Consider the following 5,838-nt stretch of genomic DNA (forward strand, 5'->3'; position numbering starts at 1 on the left):
TCCCGGCTGAAACACTCGGGTTGGGACTCGGCATCAAACTTGCCCGGGCCCCGGGTCCCCGAGGCCCCTGTGTCGTCTGGGGGTGAAGCGAGCCGCGGTCGCCCTTGTGAGAATCAGAAGAGGGTCTCTTCCGGGCCCCGGACTTGGAGGAGCCTGGGGCGAGGGGCGAGGGGCGGCGGCAGCCGGCTGGGACAGGTCCCACTCGCCGCTGGGACTCAGCGCCTCTGGCCAAGGCGCAGCCCACACCGTTCTGCTTCAGACCCTGAGTGGAGGCCTCTCCATTGCTGGGGTCCCCAACTCCAGGGCGTAGGCAGAGCTGGAGACCTCCGGGCCGTTTTACAGGTGAGGAAACCAAGGGAGGGTCAAGGGAGCTGCCCGACGCCCCAGAGCTAGTGGGAACCAGGCCCCTCTGGACGCCTCTTGGGGAGGGGGTGCCCAGTGGATGCTTACCGAAGGCATCTGCCTGTTTAATGCCAACACCCACCTGTTGTACCCACCAGAGCCCTCCCACTTCAGCTCTGGGTGTCTGCCTGGCAGAGGAGGGCAGCGACAGATCTTGCTCTCTCTACCCCCCCAGTAGGTGCTTAATAGGTGCTTGCTCACAGACGGAAAGCTGCTGATCCCGCTCCTCAGCCTAGCTTCTTGGACTTCCTGTGTGCCCTGCAACCGTCCTAACACCTCAAGTCAACCCTCTCCCCTGCCAGTCAGGGCACCACTGAAGGGCTGTTTCTCTCCTCCCCCACATCTTCCAATCCTGGCAACCTGCCACGCCACCCATTCTGGGGACCCAGGGCATGAGATGCAGCCGATAAAAGGGAGGATGTGGCACCTCCAGGTGGCAGCAGTGATATCTGGCCTGGAGACCAGCTTAGGGGAAGACTGGATAGCTTAGCTGTGACTTCGAAAATATCAAACTCAAATGCACGGCGCTGCTGTCCCCATTTTTCAGTTGAGGAGACAGATCCCAGCGCCTCTGTTTGTAGCCCAGGGCCCGGGCTCTACCCAAAGTCAGAGAGCTAGAAAGAGCCAGGATCTGAACTCAGCCAATCTGATTCCTGAGCCAAGTTTTCTCCACAGGCAGAGCGGCGCCCTGCTACAAGGACATCCAGTCCTCTGGCCACCTCCTTCCTGAGGGAAAGGAGCACCCCAGAGGGACCTGCCACCCCAGCCTCTGCTGATCAGCAACCTTCCCAAGGAGGATGAGGTCAGAGCACTCCAGGCTGGTGCAGATGCTAAATAATTCATGCAGCTGCCTTGAACAGGGGCTGCCGCTTCCGGGAGGGCCCAGAGTGGAGCCAGCAGGCAGGAAACAAGGTCTGGTCTGCCCGCACCTGTGCCTGACCTTGGCGTGTCCTCCAGGGGGCTAGAGAAAACGCTAGGCTTGGCAAGAATGCATCGGAGAGCTGACAGACCCTCCGAGCTCCATCATTCTGTGCAGTTCACTTATCCTGGATTTTTTGCTCCCAGACAACCACGAACAGACCCAGGCTGGGGGTTACCCGCCACCACTGGTCCCAGGGTACCTTTCTGCTGAGTATTTCACCCAACAGGCTGTCCTGTGCCACACCAAGGCTATCAGGGTCATCCCCTTCCCCCCCCATGTCTACCCACATCTTGTGTGGGAGGGCTCACTGGTTTCTGGGCTCAGCAGTTTTCTGGAGGCCAGGATCCCCCGCTGAAAAGAGATCCCCATAAAAAAAGGCGAGTTGTAATCAAACAGTCTTCACTGATGTAGAAAGGAAGGGGCCTGGGGGGAGATATTTATTAGTAAATCCCAGAAAAATTACTCATGAACACACAAGAAGTCAGGGGCATAATCTCTCCCGCAAGGAGGGTAAGGTCCTTTAATTCTGAGCAGTGATAAAAGCCCAACTCCTCTGCTTCGAGGTACACGGTATGACAGTGCTGGGTGTGAAACTGACCACACAGTCTGCCGGCGATGGTGAGCCTGCCACAAGCCCTGCCTAGGACTATATTTCTTCTACTCAAGGCTGGTCCCTGTGCAGCTCCGAGAAAGCGCCTCTCCTTCCTTAAAAACGCATCTGTCTCGTCAGCTCAGCCTCGCGCTGGAGTGGACAGGGCCACGGGGCACTCCGAATCCAAGCAGGCCCGCCTCCCTCCCTGAGCATTAGCCACAGACCCCCGGGGCTCAAGCTACAGTCACTGCAACCCACAGTCACTGCAAGCCGCACCCCTGACCGCCCGGTGCTGTCAGGGACTCATGAAATTGTCGCCTAGAAAAGGAAGGGAGCGCCTTTATTCACTGTACGGGCTCTTGGGGGCACTAAGCTGGATTGAGACCAGCGTGAAGTGCACAGAGCTCCTCCTTCCCTTCCATGCGAGGGAAATACCCTACTCATAGGACTGAGCCGCCTGGTGAACGGACGGGGTACGGGCCTACTGCGTGCGGACTGTTCACTCTGGAATAATACTCCCGTGACTTAAGGCTGCCAGGCAGCACTGGAGAGCCAGGGGACTAACTACAGGACACCCCGCAGAGCTGCTCTTGTCCTCACCCTCCACTCCAACACCCAGGGCTGCTGGGCTGAGGGCTGAGCTCCAGGGGTGCCCCTGGGGAGGGCCTCTTCAGAGATGGCAGGACAAACCCAAGGAAGACGCTACGGAGATCTCATTCCCAGAGCCTGGAGCTGAGTCCACCTCTACACTTGGTACCGGCACCATACGGATCCCAAGAAGGACCCCCTCTCCCCTGGGTGGCCGTCAGGACCCTCGGAGCACATTCTAAGGCCAAGGAATGGCCAAGAAGACTCCTCCAGGGATGAACGCAGTACCAGCACATCCAGAAGCCTCAAGAGTGCTGCTGCCCCAGGTGAGGTAGAAGCTTACACATCTGCCCATCAGGAAAGTCTTCAGTCCTGAATTCCACTTACCTGCAGGGTCTCCCCACATCCTGCAAGTCTCAGTTATGAGAGAGGCCTAGACCCCAAATCATCCGGTCCAGGACCCTCGACTGGTTCCTAAGAATGCAGCCGTGACCCCACCCCGATCCCCAGAGATGCTTCCAGGTCCTAACCAGAGATATACAGTAGCCACCGCAGGCCTCCCTGCACTCCAAGAATCTGTGCCATCCAGGTATTGCAGGGGCATTTATGCTTGTCCCGGCCCCAGGAGCCATCTTCCCAACTGGGTGAGAAACCAAAAGCAGCCGAAGGGAAGAGAGGCCTTGGGAGGAGAGGCCTTGGGAGGATGTTCACGGGCACGTAAGCGGCGCTAAGCCCTGAATGCACTGAAGCCCGCCCCTCCCCAGCTGTTCTGTGGGTTCTCCATGAGGGAGTGCTGAATGAAGACAGAGTTTCCCTGGTTGGGAGAGTGTGGTCATCCTCATTCTAGGCGGTGCGGGTCAGCTGGGAGCTGAGGACAGGCAGGGCTAGCCCTGGCTTCTCGTGGGACCCAGTTCATCGAAGGTGTGGGAGGTGATGGTGCAGAGAGGCTCTCTCGTGAAGTACCCATGGGGACCCACAGGCCATCGAGAGAAGCAGGATGTGTCCAGGCCTCAGGTGAGCTCTGTCCCCATCTCCATGGCCTTCCACAGTCCAGGGGGCGGCAGGAAGCCCCGGGGAGAAAGGCAAGGGCCAACTTCTGCCATGGCCCGGCTCCAGAGACTCACGGGGCACACCTCCTGGGTGCTGGGTGGACAAGCCAATGTTGGCACCAAAATGGCCGGGCCAGGAAGGGTCACGATGTTAAGACAGCGGCATCTGAAACCTGTCATTCACATGAGGGAAGATGGCCGACTGGAGAACAATAGCTTGGGGACACGGATGGGGGTGTCCAGGGACACGGGTTGTCAAGAAGGGAGATGGAGACTGGCAGCTCCTTGAAGCCACTTGGGGGCCCGGAGAGGCTGGGCAGGACAGCAAGGAGGTGGCCCTCCAAGTCCCAGTCACATACTCAAGGGCTTCCCAGGGCCCCACTCAGTCCACTGCTTCAGTTCGGTGGCCTCCGGTCCCTCCCAGCTCCAATGACAAGGACGGGAAAGGTGCTGGTAGAGGAATGAGGACCTCAGGGCGGCGTGCAGTCCAGGGAGGAGGGCTTTTACCCCCTTGTTTTACTTTGTGGGGACTGAGTTTAAAGCAACCAGAAAGAATAAGAGGCAAAGGTGACTCTCTCACTCAGGGCTCAAGTACTGGGCTTTTACTAAAAAAAAAAAAAAAAAAAAAAAAAGAATATTTCAATTCCCAGGAGGCTGGTGCAGTCTTAACATAGAAGTTGTTTGATTTTTTTTCCAACCTTTCTCTCTTTCAACAAAAACATTTTTCCCCCTACAACCGATGTCAGAAAATAGCTTCTGACTAGTTGGGAAGAAACATTCCCAAGGCTGGGAAGAACAGGATCCCCAGGGGTGGGCCGGACAGCCCCCTCAGAAAGCCCGTGTCCGGCCGGGCTCAGTGGCTCAGCCTGTAATCCCAGCACTTTGGGAGGCCGAAGCGAGTGGATTGCCTGAGCCCACAGGTTCGAGACCAGCCCAGGCAACTTGGCAAGACCACGTCTCTACAATAAATCAAAAAATTAAGTCGAGCTCGGTGGCTCAGCCTGTAATCCGTGCCTTTGGGAGGCTGAGGTGAGTGGACTGCCTGGGCCCCCAGGTTCAAGACCCACCTGGGCAGCGAGACCTCATCTCTACAGTAAATCAAAAAATTAGCCAGGCATGGTAGCGCGCGCCTGTAGTTCCAGCTACTTGGAAGGCTGAGGCGGAAGGATCGCTGGAGCCCAGCAGGTTGAGGCTGCGGTGGCTGGGAGTGGCCACTGCACTCCAGTCTGGGTGACAGAGTGAGACTCCAACTCAAAAAAAAAAAAAAAAAAATTAGCCGGGCGTGGTAGCACGCACCTGTAGTTCCGGCTACTTGGAAAGCTGAGACGAAAGGATCGCCACAGCCCAGCAGGTTGAGACTGCAGTGGCCGGGAACGTGCCACTGCACTCCAGTCTGGGCAACCGGGTGAGACTACTCCAACTCAAAAAAAAAAAAAAGCCCGGATCCAAGGGTCAGGATACTGCTGTCACATCCAAAGCACTGGCTGTCCCAGGGTGGGCCAGGGAGAAAGGCCGCTGGGTGTCAGAGTCTCAGGAGAACCCAACCCGTCTTGCCCAGTCACCCTCTCTGGGTCCGTTTGCTTTCCTGTAAAAGGGATGGGATGGGGGAGGAGCTGATGAGGTGGGATTGGCAATAGTGGGAATCTGCCTGGGGAAGGGGGACACACCTCATCAACAAGGGTATCTGCATCATGAACATTTATATACCTAACCCTGAATTGTACCCCACTTCTTTAAAATAAAAAAATTAAGTGAGCCGGGCTCAGTGGCTCAGCCTGTCATCCCGCGCCTTTGGGAGGCTGAGGTGAGTGGATTGCCTGAGCCCGCGGGTTCGAGACCCGCCTGGGCAGCTTGGCAAGACCTCATCTCTACAATAAATCAAAAAATTAGCCGGGCGTGGTAGCGCGCGCCTGTAGTTCCAGCTACTTGGAAGGCTGAGGCGGAAGGATCGCCGGAGCCCAGCAGGTCGAGGCTGCGGTGGCCGGGAGCGGCCACAGCATTCCAGTCTGGGCTACAGAGTGAGACTCCAACTCAAAAAAAATTAAGTTAAAATAATAAGAGATGGGATAATGACCCCGAGGCCCTGTCTAACCCTAACATTGTGCAATTCTGGGATTTTGAGTCTGAAAAGGGAAGAGAATATCATTCCTGCCCACTCCTGGGGTAGCCACGGGGATTAAAATGAGCCCCCAGCCGGACTCAGTGGCTCAGCCTGTAATCCCACGCCTTTGGGAAGCTGAGGTGAGTGGATTGCCTGAGCCCGCGGGTTCGAGACCCGCCTGGGC

The sequence above is a fragment of the Carlito syrichta genome, unplaced genomic scaffold, assembly GCF_000164805.1.
Source record: "Carlito syrichta isolate Samal-C Ts95f unplaced genomic scaffold, Tarsius_syrichta-2.0.1 Scaffold143245, whole genome shotgun sequence".
Lineage (NCBI taxonomy): Eukaryota > Metazoa > Chordata > Mammalia > Primates > Tarsiidae > Carlito > Carlito syrichta.